The sequence below is a fragment of the Adiantum capillus-veneris genome, chromosome 22, assembly GCF_014529385.1.
Source record: "Adiantum capillus-veneris isolate H3 chromosome 22, ASM1452938v2, whole genome shotgun sequence".
NCBI classification, from domain to species: domain Eukaryota; kingdom Viridiplantae; phylum Streptophyta; class Polypodiopsida; order Polypodiales; family Pteridaceae; genus Adiantum; species Adiantum capillus-veneris.
This window is the reverse complement of record NC_140952.1, coordinates 117,366,656-117,387,960: the sequence shown is the minus strand read 5'-3', so window position 1 is coordinate 117,387,960 and position 21,305 is coordinate 117,366,656. Positions and strand designations below refer to the sequence as shown.

The window sequence follows — 21,305 nt, the reverse complement described above, 5'->3', positions numbered from 1 at the left end:
TTCCAGTATGAACTCTAACCATGTCACCATTGCAGGCAACATAAATAACGAAGAGAATAAAATGAGCAATTCAAAGGTATACTGCTCTATAAACCATATCACATTATGATCCTGCAATGCACACAAAATACTGATCTCATTTGTATAACCTTGCAGAGACTCGTTACCATTTTCAAGCAAAACATTGCCTCAAAGAAAAAACCCCAAATCGAACCACGTTAGTATCCAACAGAGAGAGAAATGCATCTGCTTAACCTGGCAGGTTGCCGGCCGGACACTTACGTCAACGGTTTTGCAAACTATGCTGAACTACGATTGTTAATAGACAGATCCGTGAAGCAGCTCGAACAAAACAAGAGCATGGGTATTAAAAGAGCAACAGGTTAGCTCTACACGCATGCAATTTTCACTTTTTTTTCCTTCCTCTCATTGCTTTAAACATTAAAAAAACATGCTTTTTTACAAGAAATACAAATTTGTTTGTCCCTTCTAATACTCCTTTTTTTTCTAGGTCTAATGAAAGAGATCATTTGCAAAATATCTATAGAGATTGACGTGCCCGAGGATCTCATGACAGTCGAGGATGGTAATCGTCTGCTTCAATTGAAGACACCAATAAAGCCCTACATTCTTGAGATGTTGCACTATGGCTACGATGTCGCGCTCGAGGACCTCTTAGATACAAAGAACAATGACGCAAGTGAAATCTTCATAGGCTTTAAGAAACAGTGCAACGACGAGCCACCATCAATTACAGAACAAGCTGACGTGGCAACACAACAAGGATGTTTACAAAGCACGCTTTGGAAGTGACTATCCATACGCTTTCATCAACATCGACAACCCACCCACAGGTGACACCACCATGAAAAAAAATTCAAGAAATACCCCACTCAATTATATAGTCTAATATTCTCAAGCTTCAGCATGCAAACTTGCATTAATCCTGTTTCTTTCTTTCTTGATTTTGTTGTGCAGAACAGGACAACAAGCCTCAAGTTCTGCTTCTCGACCAGGACAATCAAACGAGCAAAAAACAACGGACATTGAATACACCGTCTACTCCATCACATGTTGCCAAAACGGATGAAAGTACATAGGTGTCACAAACAATTTTGAAAGACGAAAGGCAGAGCACATTCGACAACCACCTTCAAAAATGCGATCCGACGTTAATCGCTACCAACCATTCGAAGAAAACTTCATTTTTGACATACTTTCCGTCTCCAAGAATTTACATGTAGCACGTACATTAGAAAAAACATTCATCAATACACATAGTAGTACAAGTTCATTTGGATATAATATTCTACAAGCTCATCCCCCTCATCGCAAAAAATAAATGTTCTTGAAACAAAAAAGAAAGATCTAAATTATCCTTGTCGCTTTCGTGCACGTCTCAATGAAATCTGATTTTTTTTGTCTGCTAACACAACATCTTTTTTCCTTTAGATGTTAAATGTCAATTTCCATATGTGCTACTGTATTCTATAGATGTTACGTAGCAAGGCCCACCAAGCAAGACTAGTTAGTAGGGTGGAGGCGTGGAACGTAGACGAGCAGCAGGTGGTTTTGGGCAGTAAAGAGGGATGTGGATGCTTAAGATGCAACACCATGGATGATGGGCTTGTAGCGACGATAGGCAGGTGCAATAGGGGAATGTAGAGGGCAGTTCAGTGGCGTGTAGAAGAGAAGCGCGAGGGAGGTAGAGCAAGAGGAGGAGGGGGTTATTTTGCTTTTAAGGGTTGTTGTAGGTGAGCAGGCAGAGGGGATACCAGGCGATTGTTTGCATCACAAAAGGCACACACACCAGACAATTGTGTGCTCTCCGTCCTCTTGCCTCGCAATGCCAAATGACGCGAGAATTTTGTTTGGGGGGACAGTGTTATGCTGCACAATAGGCCACAGAGAGAGAGAGAGAGAGAGAGAGAGAGAGAGAGAGAGAGAGAGAGAGAGAGAGAGAGAGAGGGAGGGATGGTTGTACCGCTTGCATGGGCGAGAAAGAGAGAGAGTTCTATCTGACAACAATGGAGAGAGAGAGAGAGAGAGAGAGAGAGAGAGAGAGAGAGAGAGATGCGCATTAGTGACGATGATGGGGAGCCCTCAGGACTGTGGATAGTACATGATGACGAGAAGAAGTAATCCGTGCAAAGCCTTATTTGAAGTGTTACCTTCCACTGTGCCATGTGTGGGATGGAGCTTCGAGACCTGCGCATCAACTCAGCCAGAGCATGAAGTGGGAGCGATGGTGGAGATGGATCACATCGGGGGGGAGGGATTTGTGCGGCGCTACAGAGGGTTGCGGTGTTGCCGAGTACATTAGCAAGAATCCACCCCAATGGGTTTTCCTTCAACTTAGAAGATTCTTTTTGGAATCGAATCCATGAAATTAATGCGTTTAGTGTGGAATTGACCTAGCCAAAGTGTCTCGAAGCTCTCTTGGCTTGGGGCTCAAGAGGAAAAGGTAAGGCCAAGGAAAAAAAAAAAACTTCTTGCTTTCCACGTGTAGTACCTTCAGATGTTAATTAAGGTCTCTTGGGATTAGTTTCCTGCGACGTTAATACTCTTTTCTTGATTTTCTATTAAAAAAAACTTCTTGCTTTCCACGTGTAGTACCTCCAGATGTTTATTAAGGTCTCTTGGGATTAGTTTCCTGCGACATTAAAACTCTCTTCTTGTTTTTCTTAAGTAGAAGCTAATTACCTCCACAGCTTACAATTAACCAACTCAGATTCTAGTTGTTGCATCTCGTATGATATACAATCAGCCTTCTTATGAAAAGCTACAAAAATAATTATTTTTGAAGAGATTTACTATCACAACTAGGGTACTTTGGGAATTTTCAAAAACTTGAAGGGTTTTTTGGGAATTTACGACAAAATATTGGAGGGTTTTGGCAATTTTTAAAGATGAACATCTATGTAGGCTCCTGGTCGAAGGTCGTAAGTCAAGATAGGGTGGGGGAGCAGGGACGCATAGAAACGTGGTGGGGAGACGGCGGATTCTCTCTGTCTCTATGTGTGTGCACGTGCGCACGTGCGCACGTGCATGTGTCTCACACACGCGGTTCGCTTTGAGGAGATGCGATGTGCTACGATGATTGCATGCTCAATCAAATGGTGCTACAGGGAAAGAACCGACAAGAAGAAAGTGGCGTCACTGACGTGCTTGGAAGAGAGAGACTTGGAGACAGGAAGATAGATGGGAGGAGCAAGACACCACAGAGGACATGCCACTCCGGGTACCTCTCTCTCTCTCTCTCTCTCTCTCTCTCTCTCTTACATAGGCATGGAACTATCTGGGTGCAGAGCTGGGAGAGGCGACAAAGATGGCGAGGCAAAGGGAATTGAGCTCCTTTCGAGCTTGCAGCAAGTGAAGGCGAAGGCGGAGAGGAGCATGCAAAGCAAGGGGGGGATTGGACTCCTTTCAAGCAGCAAAGAGAAGGTGCAAGGGGGGAGAAGCGTGTGTAGCAAGGGAAGGCAACGGGGGAGGACTATGCGATGATAGGGCAAGTTGGGTATGTGTGCATGGGAACGCCGTCAAGGTGAGAGTCCTCAAGGGGATCTTAGAAGATTAGCACTGGAAAAATGTAGATAGAGCCATTTTTAGTAGAGTAAGCTTGAATCAAGGATTAAAAAACTTATAAGAACACTAATTACTCAAAATTCAATGTGCGTTCTAGATAAGCTTGCACAATCTATTTTCATTTAATTTTAGTGGGGTCACTTTTAAATCCTCTCTTTTCGTTCCATAGTGGGATTACATTTTTTGGCTTTCTAAAAGAAGCCCTAGTGTTGAGTTGGGGTAGGCATACTTTCATTGTTTTCATTGAGACGGTGGACTTACCTTAAATGTTATTTCTACTAGTATAGCCGGTGGCTTTGCCGCCTCTCTCTCTCTCTCTCTCTCTCTCTCTCTCTACATCACTGTGTTTCCTGAACGTTGCAGGCGACACTGTCGGATTAATCTGTTGTTGACACGTGTCAGGGGGGGAACCGGAATTTTCTCTCCTTTTATGTATTAGTATAGATTTTATAATATTTAACACTAGGTTGGTAACCTAACAGGACATAAAAGTGTCCTTTCAGGGTTTTTAAAAAAACCTCCAAAACCATAGTAGATCCACTCGTTTTGTAAAATCCTTTCATGAGGTTATAGTTCAAGGCCTACTAAACATGGAAAAAATAAAAAACTTGTAAAATTTCTCATCTTTTGGTCACACCAAGCCTCCAAAGTTGATGGACCAGTGAATTTTCATAAAAACAGTCATTTCTTACGTTTTGTTGCAGAAAAATAAGATTAGGGATTTTTGTAGGACTTGAGATAAATTCCCTAGTTAACTTCAATGGGTTGGTGATCAGAATATATGATTGCTTCTCACTCACTATTTTTTGTTTTGCCAAAATAAATAGGTACAAAAAAGTTGAATTTTTACCATTCTGCAAACCTATCATCAAAGTTTCTATAGCCATGCTCAATACAAATAATATATGCATGTTTTCTTAGTTCCCTATTGTCCTTTATGTTCATAAGGAGCCATGGACCATGTCAAAAGAATAATACTTCTCTTACCAAGGGGAATCTTGGGGACAAAGATGAAGTGTTAAATACAGCAAACCTAAAAAAACTGGGTTCAACAATATGAGTTGTAGAATCCCATAGAAACTATTCAATATCTAGCCAAATTTGATCCTTATGACTATATATGGTTATTACCTACAAAATGCATGTAGTTGTCACAAGAAACTAACAATATTGAAAAAGCTATACTTGATATACTAGAATGTTTTGTTTTCTTCTATAATTGAAAAAACCAACCATCGTTGTGTACTATGCAAAATAGGGTATTAGGTGCCCCAAAACTCAAGGAATGTTAGCTTTATGTTACAATATGCGACATAGAAAATAAAAAATGCATTTGGTCATAGCTTACAACTTTAATATTTATTTCTCCCTAGAAGCATCAGGGCATGTTGAGGACTACTAAAGATAGTTCTCTAGCATTATAGACCTCACAAACATGAATTCTACAGTGGTATAGTTGCAAAAAGTTGAAAAAAGCCAAAAACAGGACCCGTTTTTTCACACAGTTTAGGTTGTGAAATGTTGTGCAAGGACAATGTTAAAGATGGAATTGATGTTCCAAAAAAATGTCGAGTTTTTTTCAGCTCATGAGACAACTTTCTAGATAGATAGCACCTCAAAATCCATTTTGAAACTCTTGACATAATTCAAGGAAAATGGTCACTTAACAGGACATAAAAGTGTCCCATTACCAACCTAGTGTTAAATGAATCTTTCTATTTCACCTTTCATTTCACATCCTTGCAGGGCTTGACTTCAGTTGTATTCTATTCTTTTAGAATGCTAAAGTGAAGCTTCACATTGCATAATTCTAGTAGATTCTATATATATACATACACATACACATACACACACACACACACACACACACACATATATATATATATATATATATATATGAGAGCAAACCATAGTAAAGGGAAAAAATATGTGAGAACTTAGTTCAAAAATCTTGCAAAATTCAAAAATTCGACTATTATTTCCGGTTTGCTTCTTTGCAAGGAGGAAACTCAGTCCCTTAAGAAAAGAGATATTCTTGAACAATGCTTTACCTTATATACTTCTAGCTAAACTCAACTTAATGATTTAATCATTTTCTTGTTATTTTAGAAAGCCACCGTGACCCTTTCACTTGTTTTACATAGTGCAACAGAGGCATAGTGAAACCTAGCTCTAAAAGATGGATGCACACAAGCACACTTGTTCCCTTTATAACTAAACTAGTACGTGATACGCGCGTTGTTGCGGCCAAGGAAACATCGCCTCTATTCTCATAGGGCTATCTCCTCTTCCAAGTGGGACACTATCAATACTCTCTTCCTACATGTATAGTCTATCTCATTTCTAAAAATGATGCATGACACGACCTCTTAATAGATGCTGCAAAGCATTTTTTATACCAATATTGGGAGCTTCTCATAGACATTATTTTTCATGAGGTGCTAGTCCTTGTTCAACAAACTTAGGAGTGCTCTAATTCTATTGGGGTGTGGGGATGTGTGTGTGTGTGTGTGTGTGTGTGTGTGTGTGTGTGTGTATGTATATATATATATATATATATATATATATATATATATATAGAGAGAGAGAGAGAGAGAGAGAGAGATTCCTCCTTTTGGTGTGAAGAAATGAAAGCTAAGAGAAGTCAATGTAATAATAATTTTTTTCTTTTTATGTGAAGTGGGTTCTAGAATTGGTTTCAATGATAGTAGCACAAATTGGATTCAATGTCTCTGCTTCACTCTCTTACTTGCTTCTATCCTTGCATCTTTATTATGAGCAAGACATAGTAGTACTGCACATCATAACTACTTAGGGTTGACAAAAGTGCTACCAAGTCGAGAAGTACAAACTGGGTAAGCTAGCAAGCTTTTAAAGATGAAGACCCAGAATTGCTACAGCATTGTGTAATTATAAAACTTTTCATATTTAAGAGTAGAGTTATAAAAAGATTATGGCTCATACTTTCCAATGTACCAAGAAAGCTTCCACTTTCAAAGAGATCAGTTGGAATTATTTTAATATTAAGAGTGTGATTGACCCTTCCATTTATGTTGCTCTCTAGATGCCTTGCTTGCATCTCTAGTTTTCTCTAGTTATGTTTTCTGCACAAGAATAGTACTGTTTTACGCCATCACCCAATACAATAATGCATAAGTAGCTTAGTATAAAAAGGTGCACACTATTTGTTCATGTACACTTTTATGTCATTTGCACCTTAAAATGTGATAGAAATGAAAGCAAAATAAGGTAACCCAATTGTTTGTTTTTGGAAGAGTTTTGGCCATTATGTTAAATTGAAGGAGGTGGTGCAAAATTGCGGTTATGGCCTAAAATCATGCATGTCATTGATCTCTATCTCCCTCTCTCCTCAATTTAGAAAATCATGTTCTTTGTTGAGAGAGAAGATTGTAATTCAACTATTTACATGCTTGAGCCTATTCCCTTATGCACAATCTATGTCATACCAAACATTTGGCTTAGCTCTTGCTACCTTAAATGTGAGACCAGACATTGACGCAGTAGGAGAGCCTCTTCTGGTATACACATTATGTCCCTTGAAAATTTGAGAGTGAGAGCTTAGCTTTTGATCACATGAAATTTATTGTCTCACATTTTACCCTAGATCACGGCCTTTGGTCCCATAGGTCGATCTAATGTTTAAGGACAATGAGACTCTCTCTCTCTCTCTCTCTCTCAAACTTTGAGGTCATCTCACCCCCTCTCCCTCCTTGAGAAAGTATGAAATCGTGTAAGCACTTGCATTCAAGAATTGAAACTCGTTAACTATATAGGCCTCTTTCCTCCTTCTTCTTATCCTCCTCCTCCTCCTCCTCCTCCTCCTCTCTCTCTCTCTTTCTCTCTCTCTCTCTCTCTCTCTCTCTCTCTCTCTCACACACACACACACACACACACACACACACACACACAAAAATTATTTGATTGTATTTGTCACTCAATCATGTATTTTGGTGATGCTAAACATTTTGTGTGTGTTATGTGTGCACGCGCGTATGTGTCTTATTTAAGCTATGCAACAGAATGACACCTTGTCACCAATGTTTGGAGAAGGTTTGCCTAATCTTAGTCGTTGAGAGTCTAAATTAACGAGTCTGAAACCACGTTAATAGGAAGTAAAGCGAGTAATGATAGTAAAAAAATGAGATTATTAGTACTTTTGATGTGCATGTTAATGGAAAGGAGATGTGCATTATAGATACATAAATAAAGTGAAGACCATTTTGGCTACAAATGGAGAGGTGCCAAATGGTTCTTGAGGGCTTGAGAGAGAGAGAGAGAGAGAGGGAGAGAGAGGGAGAGGGAGGCATGTTGCCTAGTCAAGAGAGACACACATGTGGCCACCGCTTTCTTGATACACTGGTTTGCGAGCATCTTCTCTCTGATTGACACTATGCAAGGGTAGAAGGAGAGGGTTACGTGTGGAGAAGTCAAAAGTTTAGGAAAATTTTATTCTAATAAAGAAGTTATCGAATATTCTAACATCATAGAAAAATCTCAACTTATTCAATGATTTGAAGTATCTAATAAAATTCGAATGATATCACATAAGTTAAGCACGCTCTCTCTCTCTATTTGTATGTATATATATATATATATACACACACACACATATATATGTGTGTGTGTGTATATGTGTGTGTGTGTGTGTATGTATACATACTTACTCACTTACTTACACACACAGACACACACACACGCACACACACATATATATAAATGTGTACATACATAACGTTTAAGGACAATTATACTCTCTCTCTCTCTCTCTCTCTCTCTCTCTCTCTCTCTCTCTCTCGAATTTTGAGGTCATTGTGATTGTTTCTATGATATTAAAAATTCCACCCCCGCTCCCTTCTTGAGAAAGTGTGCGAGTATGTAAGCACTTGCGTTCAAGAATCAAGACTCTTTGGATATATTTTTTTAGGTTTCTTGTCTTCTCATTCTTCTTCTTCCTCCTCTCTCTCTTTCTCCCTGTCATCTCTCTCCCTCTCAAAACTCATTTGATAGTATTTGTCACTCGATTATTCATTTTGATGATGTGAAAAATCGTGTGTGCACACGTCCACGTGTGTGTCTTATTTAAGCTATGCAACATGACGGATTCCTGCAAGCAGTGTTTGTGGTGTTGGGGTTAAGGCCTATGTGCCTTGACCGGTTGCCCAGGTCATGGGCGCCCGCCCACTGTTACCCTATACTTATAGTGAGTATATTGTATAGGGGGAGCTGCCACTCTTTGAGTCTTCCCACCCATATCTGTGTGTCGTGTGTCTCCTTCTCTCGCTCACTCTCCGTCTGAGGTGCTCCCCGATCCCCTTCAATTGGTATCAGAGTGTAGGTGCGGAGGGAGCGCGTGTGTGCACAGTCACGACAACAGCGAAGAGCCAGTTTCATTCCCGAAATCGCTTCCGCGCGCGCGTACTTTCAAGAGTGCAAACAGGGTTTCGACTTCGGCATTGGCAAATGCAGATTTCCGAGAGCGTTTTATCCCCCTTTCAAAACCATTCGAGCTATCAGAAACTTCATTCGAGCTACGGTTGAGGAGCTGCATTTTCAGCCCTCTTTTAGCAGTTTATGTTGCGTTTTTGGACCGAAACGGAGGTTTTTTGGCATAGCTTTCACACCCGAACTCGAATACATGTGATCCAAGAGTCTACCTTGGGGTTTTGGCACGCTCCGGACGCGTTCGTCATATCATAATTTTAAAATTATGAACGCTGAATTTTTTGCAGCAGCAGTTGTTTATTGTGTGTCGAGGATTCCACACATGGTTTGCTCTCAAATGTGAGAGTGATATTTGCTGCAAGTTTCCTCACAGGTGGGAGGATACGATGTATGCCTTATGTGGTTTGATGCTCAGGGAGACTAATGTGATTGCATTTTGAGCCCGGAAATGTATGCCTCGAGCATGTTTTTTGACAGTCACAGGTAGAGCAGATATTTGTGATTCGAGCCAGTTTAGGGCTGATTTGGTTGACATTTGCTACTCATTGTTGGTTGCTCTTTTGCGAGCATTATGGATGATTTTTCATTTGACTTCCAACGTTATGGTCTGACACAGTTTGATGGTGCAGATTTTGTTGCTTGGAAGGAGCATATGCTTGTTGCATTGGTGGATTTGGGGCAGGATAAACCCTTGCGTGGTTGATCAGTGAAGCCCAAGTCTATGCGTGATGATGATTGGCAGGATCTTGATGAGTTAGCAATGTCTACGATTCACTTGCATCTGGTTGAGTCTGTTTAGTGGCAGGTCTCGAGGGAGACTACAACTCATGCTTTATGGCAGAGTTTACATGCTATGTACGTGACATCCATGTCTACAGGGAAGTCTAGTCCCACTTCTATGTCCATGGGAGAGATTGGTCCCACACCCAAGTCTCGATGGCATAGAGACTTGACATGTTGGCATTGTGGACATAGAGGGCACATTAGGCGCCGATGTTTCAGGCGTTTGAGACAACGGAGGCGACAGATGTGTGATGCAAATTTGGGCATGACAGATGCTAGTGAGATCAGTACGGTGGTTACTGAAAATGCTTGTGACGGCGATGTCACATTTACATCTAGCTTGTCTTCAGACGATCTTATGTCTACGGATTGCACATTGTCTTCACATTGGTTACTAGATTCAGATGCTACTTTCCATGTCACGTCGCATCGTGAGTGGTTTAGCACGTTTTCTAGTGGGAGACTTGGTTGTGTGCACATGGCTGATGGTGTTGTGTATGACATTGAGGGTGCAGGAGACGTATGTTTGTCCTTGCCCAATGGTATGAGATTTACCCTGCGTCATGTGCGTTATGTGCCAGATCTGAGACGGGATTTGATCTCAGTCAGACAGTTACGGGATAGTGGATGTCAGATTTCGCTACGAGAGCGAGATTTTGTGATGCATTTGGGTTCGCTAGTGATTGCGAGAGGTGCCAGGAGTGGTACAGGTTACCCATTGCATGTGGATCACGGGAGAGACAGTGTTGTCTCTGTGATCATGCAGCCAGGTAGAGAGCGAGAGAGCAGGCGAGTCTCTTTTGCTTGTGGGTTGTAGGATGCTTTGCATGGAGTGCAGAGCAGTGACCTTGTTGTGCAGGTTGCGTCTACGGATACACAGGTAGTGCGGGACAGCTCTAGTGAGTCACAGCAAGATGAGTCATCAGAGGTGATGACAGAGATGACTCACATGGATGCTGAGATGTCGGCTATTGTGGAGTCATTTCTTGATATGCTTATGCCATAGCTTGATGCAGATTCAGGACAGATGGATACTCTTGGTACACATGTGATATGTGGTGGGCACGAGGAGTCACTCCAGAGCTCGGAGTCAGAGTGCCATGGTCTCTATGATATGGGACAGGATTGCCATGAGTTGAGTTCTGAGTTGGAGGTGGCAGAGGTTGCTAGGGTTGCATCAATGTTCGGTGTCCTCATGTACGAGATGTTGATCTCGAGGCCCGACATAGCAGCTGCAGTGGGAGCATTTGCAGCAGGGTTGATTAGTTGTTCGATGATTGATCTCGACATAGAGCATAGGGGAGGTTTGCAGGTATTGGACCGATACTTGCAAGAGTGCATGATCTCTTGTAGAGTCTTTGCAGAGCTTGGAGCTAGCTCTGTGTGGCTTCCGCAGAGCGGGATGTTTGTCTATCAGTAGAGCCGGATGCACTAGCTCATCGAGAGTCAGTGGGCATAGGTTGAGAGAATATCTCACCTTCTATTAGTTGTACACTAGTAGATCTTGCTTAAAGGCACATTGGCCTTTAAGTGGGAGGTTGTTGGGGTTAAGGCCTATGTGCCTTGACCGGTCGCCCAGGTCATGGGCGCCCGTCCACTGTTACCCTATACTTATAGTGAGTATACTGTATAGGGGGAGCTGCCACTCTTTGAGTCTCCCCACCCACATCTGTGTGCGTGTGTCTCCTTCTCTCGCTCACTCTCCGTCTGAGGTGCTCCCCGATCCCCTTCATGTGGAAGGTTTGCCTAAGCTTAGGGGTTGAGAGTTTAGATTAACCGGTGTCAAACCGTGTAATGAAAATTGTAAATTTTAGAGATTATTAGTACTTCTGGTGTGCATCTTAATGGAAAGGAGATGTGCATTGTAGATACATCAACAAAATAAAGTCCATATGATGGGATGGCCTCCTTACCCGGCCGGGAAGACTCGCCTTAAGAGTCGGGTTGCCTCCACCTACGGGGGTTGGGTGTGTGCGTGTTGTAATTTCAAAGTTGTAGGTAATTCTCAAAAAAAAAAAAAGTCCATTTCGGCTACAAAAGGGAAGGTGCCAAAAGGTTCTCAAGGGCTTGAGGGAAGAAGGGAAAGAGAGGGAGGGGTGGGGCACATTGCCTAGTCAAGGGAGACACACATGGGGCCATTGCTATTTGTTGATACACTAGGCTGCAAGCATCTTCTCTCGTCAACAGTATGCAAGGGTAGAGGGGGCGATTACGTGTGGAGAATTTAAGAGTTTAGAAAACTTTTCATGTCCATAAATAACTTATAGCATATTATGAAATCATAGAAAAAGTCTCTCTCTCTCTCTCTCTCTCTCTCTCTCTCTCTCTCTCTCTATATATATATATATATATATATCATTGTATGTGTGTATATATATATATATATACACACACACACATATACATACACACACACACACACATATATATATACACACACACACAATGATATATAGATATACATATATTTATTTATTTATGTATTATGCGTGTGTGTATATATAAATACATAAACACACAAACACATATATATGGGGGTGTATTGTGTGTCTATATATGAAGCGAAGATTTGTCACGTAGGTCTTGAGACATCTTGCTAATGTTCCAATAGCCTACAGTAACTATGACATTCAAAAGTTTTATGCTCTCCCATCCGCCCCCGCCCCCCCCCCCCCCCCCCCACCCCAACCCTCTAGTTGAAGTGATGATCCCAACTCCTTTTTTTCTCATTAAAAAAAAAAAAAAAAGTATAGATGGCTATGATTGGTCTCTCTCTCTCTCTCTCTCTCTCTCTCTCTCTCTCTCTCTCTCTCTCTCTCTCTCTACCATTAGATAGATCTTTGAGATCTCATTGGATTTTCCTATAACATTTCAAATTCTCCTTTTATCAAGACGTATGTGTGTGTATGCATGTGTGTGTGTGTGTGAGCTATTGTCAAATATATCTTTTAGGATTGTACCGATGGTATTAAATAATTCCCTCTCCCTCTCTCTCTCTCTCTCTCTCTCTCTCTCTCTCCCCATAGATATTCACTTTTGTTGAAGGCTTGTCTTGTAACTTTTAATGTCTATTTAGATTGTTCCTACATCCATGAACATTTTTTTCTCTCTTTCTCTCTCCTTCTGCGTCATTTCTTGGGCCATAAAAGATTTCCCTCTCTCTCTCTCTCTCTCTCTCTATAGTTGATTTTTGATTGGTACCCTTGTCTACCAAAATTTAAAGAATTTATAGATTTTAAGATGGCCCACAGTTTAACTCTCAAAAGAACCAAATATCCAAGAATTGGTAAAAGGTCCATCAAATGGGGCAATGAGGGTTGGTCTTTATCGGGCATTTAATCCATTTTCTATTGGTGAAAAACTCTAGCTACCCTTTTAAAAGTACATTAATGCCAAAAAATAATATCTTGAAAATTTGAAGGGTGGGTGAACTCAACGGTGAAATCTCTCTCTCTCTCTCTCTCTCTCTCTCTCTCTCACACACACACACACACACACACACACACACACACACACACACATTTGGTCAATAACATGGATAACGACCATGTCATGCATGTCCTCAAAGCGAGACAACCCTAAGCCGACATTAGGGGAGCCTCTTCTTTTTCTCAAGCTCTTTAAAAAAAATACACACTTAAATTTTTTAAAAATGTCAATATTGATCTTGAGAAAAGCCCCTTGAAAATACACTAATGCCAGAAAAATAATATTGTGAAAATTTGAAGGGTGCATGAGCTCAACGATAAATCTTTCCTTCTCTCTCTCTCTCTCTCTCATGCATGTGCACATGTACGCACACATAGGCAATGCTCTCTCTCTCTCTCTCTCTCTCTCTCTCTCTCTCTCTCTCTATCTATATGTGTGTGTGTGTGTCAATTACATGGATAGCAACCCTTGCATTTGCATGCCATACATGTCCTTCAAGCGAGACACTCCCAAGTCAACATGAGGTGACCTTTTTCTTTTTCCTTAAGCTCTTTAAAGAAATACACACTTTCATTTTTTCAAAAAAAATATCAATATTGGTATTGAAAAGAGCCACTTGAAAAGATAAAGCAAAATATATCTTCAAAAATTACATTTTCATTAAATAAATAAAAAATCACTAAAATTTCTCGTTTTGTGTTATATCTTCAAAAATTTCTATCAAGGTAACAAAACCTCAACCAAAGTTATCCCTTTTTGGTTTCTATGTAGAATAGAAAGTCTTTGACTTTACATTTAAAAAGGTTTGTCATTTCTTACATTCTACAAAAGACTGTCTTTTTTTACAATCTGACCTTTCACTTTACATGTTTTGTAAGGTTTTTTTGAAGTGAACCAGGGAGTGACACGTGGAGGCCCTCTCCTTCCTTGCAAATTTTAAGCTGCTTGACATATAGTATAGAAGCCTGGTCTTTACTATACATTAGTATGATTAGTGGTATTCTAGATTTTTACTTTTATTTTTACAAAACTCACAATTGTGAGTGAATTGTAATATAACCATCGAAAGAAATACAGAATGGCCTCAAGCTCAAACCGAGCCTTGAAGTTTGGAAGATAACAAACTGGACGCCTTTACAACATATTGAGCTAACCTTCTAGGCTTTACCTTATCGGTGCCAACATGACTTTGATAGTCCTAAACCAATCACTCAAGTCTTGTTTGCATCCAATCATGCACCATTACTTTGCTCTCTTGTATAATCTCCGAAAAGCTTGCTACAGCCATTTCTCCTTCAAACACCCGACGGTTCCTCGCCTGCCATAACTGATGGAAGAAGCAGTACCTGACTATTTGAGTGCATACAAGAAGACTAGGACTTCCCAACCTCTTGTCACCAAGGAACAAATCAGACGAGGTATATTGTGGTCACACACAAATATTATTGTATTTAACGTATATTGTGGTCACACACAAATATTATTTTTGTTTAGTGAACTTTTTGGATTTTGTTACTCGCAAAGTAGAAAGAAGGAACCTAATTTGCCATGTCCTTTGGATCCACTTGCAGATTTTCCCTGATAATCCTCTGATTGCCTGGCATTCCGTGAATAGGTGGATCAAATCTTCACTAGCTATCCTACAACCCGATTCCTCTTTCTTTAATCTTTACGCCTGTCGGCAACGCACCCCACAACACCTTCCACAAGAAGATCTTCATGAACAGGGGCCATTTTGGCTTCCAGATGTCTCTATAATTACCTTCCACCGATCTTCCGACCATTGTCTCTTCCATACTTTATTTAGGAGGCTAAACCAATTTTCCCCATAAATAAGTGCATGGTAGATGCCTTTAGCTTGGGGTTTCCAAAACAGGCTACTATCGAGCCATCTCCAAGCATTCCACTCAAACTTGGATTCAAAGATTGGCATAACCACATTATCAAGTTCCTTTATCACTCTGTTAACAAGCAATATCTCAAACCCATTAAAATGATAATGAATTGCTAGAGAGGTAATGGTTTTTCAACACTTACTGTTTTCGTCCCAAAAGTGCTCAAACCGAATTAGACCCTTATTATTCACTTTCCTAGCCATTTCTATCCAGACGAGGCTTTGACGTGGCCCCAGTAGTATAGAAATTTCTAAACTAAGAAAGATTTGCAACTTGCCTTCCACTTTCCCTAAATACTCACAATTTTTTAAATTATCACAAAAAGGTGTATTAAGATTATTAAGAGCTCAGGCTTGGTTCACCTTCTTTGTAGGGGATCCCTCTTTCTACTTTGCGAGTAACAAAATCCAAAAAGTTCACTAAACAAAAATAATATTTGTGTGTGACCACAATATACGTTAAATACAATTAATCCTTTTAGAGAGAGTGGGACTCAACTCTAAATGGGAAGACTTAGAGCTCGGTTGCACCAAAGGTTAGCAGGGCTAAGTGACCATGGAATCTTCCACAAATAGTCCTCTTCCTACCTTCTAGTATCCCTCCTATCAGTCCACTATCCTCTTGGTTTTTTGAAAGATTACACTATTTCTCAGCTGATAAGAGCCGGGTCTTCCTAGGTACTAAGGAAATTAGTGGGATGGAGGCAATCATTTTAAATAGTAGTCACACAACCCTTCTTCCATCTACTAACATAATATGGCGCTTGGAAGCCATTAGCCACGTGTCTAAAGCTGCGACCTGAAGGCTAGAGGAAAAAAAAAGAAGAAAAAGCAAGAGCACATGCTCACATTAACGACGCCTGCATAACAGTTCTTTCCAGCTTTGTGGCGGCTCTGCGAGGCTTTCAACTTCACTATGCTATGCTTTCAACCTCATTTATTTGCTTGGTGATGGCCGAATTCCTTGCTCGCTCATATTCACTCCTCCCACTGCTCAGCAAAGTAGACCCACGAGAGAGATAGTGAGAGAGAAAGAAGCAAAAATGCACGACGCATGTAGCACGTCGACGTCAAAGCAAGGTATTGCTTGCTCCCTTGATACTGCTGCGTGTGCGTGCGTGCGTGTGTGTGTGTGTGTGTGTGTGTGTGTGTGGGGGGGTTGTGTGTGTGTTTGTGTCAAGCAGGCATGCCACAAAAATGGCGTTCTCCCTTGGTACTGCGGACGTTTTAGTGTGTGTATGTGTGTGCGCACGTGGAGCAGACACTCACTTGCACACAAGGTGTTCCTCACATGAGCCCTAATTGCTCTCAAGCTACCCTGGTTGACCCAAGCTGCCCTATTGTACCTGTAACCCATCATTACTCGCAACCTGTCATATCTCCCTCAAGCTACCGTGCTAGACCCAAGCTGCCCTACCCGTCATATGCTTGACAGCTCAAGTAGGGTTGTTGCGAGCTCAGACTGCTTTTGCTCGAGTGTAGCTACCGTTGGTTGTCTATGCATTTTCTGCTCATCAGAAGGGACACAACCACGTTGTACTTCTGCTTTTCATGCACACACATAGTAGGTCGGCTCTGCACACCCTACCCTCGATTAGTTGCATTGCATGTTGTTGATGGTAGCATCTTCAACCGGCCCTCACACGCCCTCAGACGTGCCCATAGCAACAGCCCGCCGCCCTCATACCTGCTATGTGAAGTACAACAGAGAGAGAGAGAGAGAGAGAGAGAGAATAGCAAGGTGCGACAACAGCTGCAAGGTATTTCAAAGGTCACTGCAAAACAACGTGTGTGTGTGTGTGTGTGTGTGTGTGTTGCAGAGAGAGATAGAGAGAGAGAGTGCATGAATAGAAGAAACCCGCCTCCAAGCACCTTGAAGAAACATCGACTACTGTGTAGAAACAATAGGCGTGTGTGTGTGTGTGTGTGGGGGGGGTATGACTGCTAGGACCTGTGAGGCGTTGAATGAGTTGATGGAAGTTGTCGGAGTCGATTTGGATGACCTCGGGGGAGTATGTATGGATGATTACATGCTGGCGATGGTGGCCAAGGTGGGCAGGTTTGAGGGCAGGGTACGGGTGTTTCTGTTGTGTCGGCGATGGCGGGGTGCGAGTGCTGCTGCTGTGGCGGGTGCGGCAGGTCTAAGAATCATAGGGTATTGAGATCTTGAGAGGGGAGGGTCTATCCTTGGGGCGATCTCTCTTCATGGAAGAGGGGGGGCTAGCACAGAAGCAGTAGCCCATAGTTACGGCAAAGCTACAACATTAAGCACGTGATGGTGAACGTAGCGCGTGCAATGACGTGCGCATTTAGAGATGACAGTATATGAAACCAAGGGTGCTAATACGCGTTTATCCATAACTCCACAAATGCTCATTGGAAATAAGGAAATTTTTGTCAGCCGAAAATGGCCATGGCCCTCACTTTCTGTTCTCGCCCTTCGTAGAGTAGGGCCACATTAACCCCATGCTCAACTTAGCTTCCCAGCTTGCCGCCATCGCTTATACCCTCGCTGCAAGGTCACCTTTGTCAATGCAACACAACCTCTATCAGACCATAGATTTCGGAGCTCCATCAATGGAAGCTCCGACTCTATGCAGCACTCCTTCACACACATTCAAGAAGACAGTCTCCCGAGCGAAAAATTGCAGCTTCTGACCCTCTCCTCCATCTCGCCCTCTAATGCAACCGGTCATGATCTCCGGACTCCTTGCAAGCCGCAGCTGTTTGAGCATGTGAGTATGAGCTCCCGACATAATTTTCAAGAAAAAATTTTCCGCCCTTAAGAAGTTGCAACCCCTGATTGAGAAAATAGTGGTTGACTACGGGGGGGGGGGGGGGGGGGGGGGGGGGGTGGGTGAGCAGAGAAGCAGCAACCCATAGTTAGGGCAAAGTTTCACTAGACGAAGGTATTGAAAAGCATGCTCTCTCTCTCTCTCTCTCTCTCTCTCTCTCTCTCTCTCTCTCTCTCTGCGTGTATGGGGCAAGAGACCAACAGTAATGGAGACTATGAAACAAGTGATGATTAAGGCATCAACATTAAGCACGTGATAAAGCTATTGTTGAAGGGGTAAATAATGATTACAGGCGGGTTGGTCAAGGGATGGAAAATGGAGGCCCTTGACACGTGTAAGTGTGTGTGTGTGTGTGTGTGTGTGTGTGTGTGTGTGTGTGTGTGTGTGTGTGTGTGCGCGCGCGCGCATGCGTGTGTGTGTCTGTGTGTGTGGAGCAGGCACGATTCTGCAGATTCTGCACATGTGTGTGTGTGTGTGTGTGTGTGTGTGTGTGTGTGTGTGTGGAGCAGGATAGCTCATGCTATTTTTGTGTGAGTTTGAGCTCCGACAGTTTCTACTCACCTCAGCAATTGAATCAGTTATCGTCTTCCCTACTCCATTGCATACGTCTTCTCTCTCCCCGTTGCATGCATGAGCTCCAGAACACATGAGCAGCAAAACACTCTCGCGCACCCTCTCTCTTTCTCACTCTCTAATGAACGATACTTACAAGCCCATATGGATGAGAGACATGAGCATTCCACAAATCTAGGTCATTATCTTGGAAACCATACCTTTGTAAGTTGAGGTTTTAAGTAATCTTTCAATAAATTTTCTATCAATGAGGATGTCATCCAGAGCAAGTTCATGCACTTCTGTAGGCTCTGTATCTAAAGTTGGGGAGGCGCTCTTGAGCACTTCAAAAGTTGAGGCCTCCTTGATCGCCATCATAGAGAGAAGCAATAGAAGCCTCACCTAACTCCAAGTTCTTGGGAGGAAGGTAATGGGTTCTCTTGATGCTACCCAACAACAAAATCCTAACCTTCCCCTTTACAAAGGCAAAAATTGATAGTGCCCGACAACAGACAAAAGGGTGGCGAGGGGAGGAGAGGCATGTTTGTTGTGCACCCACAACGGTAGAATCTTGCCTCTCAATGGAGGCTCAAAATGATCATATACATAAAACTTGCAGTTGGTGCCCGAGAGCAAAAAAGTAACGAAAACAATGCAAGGGCAGCAAAACGCTCTCGCGCACCCCGCACTCTCTCTCTCTCTCTCATGCGTTCTGGAGCTCATGCATGCAACGAAGAGAGAGAGAGAGAGAGAGAGAGAGAGAGAGAGAGAGAGGGAGAGAGAGAAAGAGAAGAAAAAGACCATTACATTAACCAAATTCATAAAAATATGAGAGAGAGAGAGAGAGAGAGAGAGAGAAAGAGAGAGAAGAAAAAGACCAAAGAGAATTAACCAAATTCATAAAAATATGAGAGAGAGAGAGAGAGGGAGAGAGAGAAAGAGAGAGAAGAAAAAGACCGAAGAGAATAAACAAGTGATAAAATCACCAGGCCTGCCAGGCATGATAAAAATTTCATTTTGACATACAATTTTTCAAGCCCCCTTTCATATGCTTTGTGTAATGCAATCAACTTATATCATTTCCATATATAACGTAAACTTAAAGATATAAATATAGAAAATGACAGGCAATTTTGAGATTCTAGCATGTCAAATGACATGAATTTTTTTTAAAGCACTTGTTTTGATAGGCAAAATAGCCCTTGACAAAAAAAAAGGCGTCAATTTTAGGCCTTGCCCTCACCCCGATTCTGAGGCTAGATGCCACTTTACAATCTCTACATCTCTAACCTTAAAAAAAAAAAAAAACATAAGCACAAAGAATCGAATTAAAACAACACCCTTAAGCTCTACACCCTAAGCTTTAGATCCCTATGCTCTACATCCCACTTTAAAAATTCTACATTTTTAAGCTCCAGAGCCCTTTTTACAAATTTAAAATTGTAGATCCCTAAGTTGTAAATCCCACTCTAAAAGCTTTAAAGTTCTAAGTCCTAAAACTTTAGTGTCTCGGGGTGACGCTTCCCCTACCTATGGATCCATGTAATATTTTCACTTTTTTTAATTCAAAGTTTTACCTTTTAATATATGTCCTCGTTGAATCATTGGAGACCTTACTTTAAAAGTTCTACATCTTTAAGTTGTAAACTTAGCTTTAAAATCTCTAAAAATAAAAATATAAAATCTTTAAAGATTAAAGCTCTAAATGATAAATTCCTTTCATAAAGTTTTAACCAACAAAAATGACAACTTTAGTCTATTACCTCAAGTGAAAAGGTGAGTAAAAGAACTTCTCAAATTTCAAAATGAAAAGGTGGGTAAAAGAAAATGTGACTCTTGGGATTTGTGGAGCCTCTAAGGCTTTATCATTTAACATGTAAGGCTGTCAAAGTTTCATGCTTTCAAAGTCATTGGACAACCCAAAATCTTTTCCTTGATATATGAGCGTTCATTTCATATTTCAAAACTCAAGACATGTCCATAATTGCATTTACATACTACATTTCAATGCCCACTATCTTATTTCAACCAATCAACATTTTTGCTCTATCAAAAAATGCTTAAAAATAAACTTAACTTTTTTTCTATTTCAAAACTCAAGACATGTCCATAATTGCATTTACATACTACATTTCAATGAGTGCCCACTATCTTATTTCAACCAATCAACATTTTTGCTCTATCAAAAAATGCTTAAAAATAAACTTAACTTTTTTTTTATTTTAGTCAGCAAAAAGAGAAGGCAACACTATAGCCTTTGCCCTTTGGACAGGCCAAAAAATTGGGGGAAGAGAGAGAAAAAGAGAGAGATAACAATGAAATGAGTTGCTATAGTAATGTGCTCAAAAGAGTACATCCATGTGAGAGAGAGAGAGTTCAATGTGAGTGACTTAAGATAAAAAATAGAGACGAGAGAGAGAGGGGGTATATTCAAATGGTATGTTAACTCCCTCAAAAGGGTCAAATGGCCTAAGAGACTAGAAGAGAGAGAGAGAGAGAGAGAGATGAAAGTGAATTGAAATGGTACTAACTTTCTCAAAATAGTGAATGGCTTATGGGAATAGAAGATTGCGTCCATACATGTTTTCTCTCTCTCTCACACACACACACAGATGAAAGTGAATTGAAATGGTATTAACTTTCTCAAAATAGTGAAATGGCTTATGAGAATAGAAGATTTTGTCCATACATGTTCTCTCTCTCTCTCTCTCTCTCTCTCTCTCTCACACACACACACACACACACACACGGTCAATTCTCTCTCTCTCTCTCTCTCTCTCTCTCTCTTTGGACCCCTGTGTGTG

General features: G+C 41.2%; 1 pseudogene; it reads left to right on the top strand.

Annotated features, from left to right (window-relative positions):
- Positions 1–516: 516 nt before the first annotated feature.
- On the top strand, positions 517–1,100 carry LOC147430094 (uncharacterized; annotated as a pseudogene).
- Positions 1,101–21,305: the final 20,205 nt, after the last annotated feature.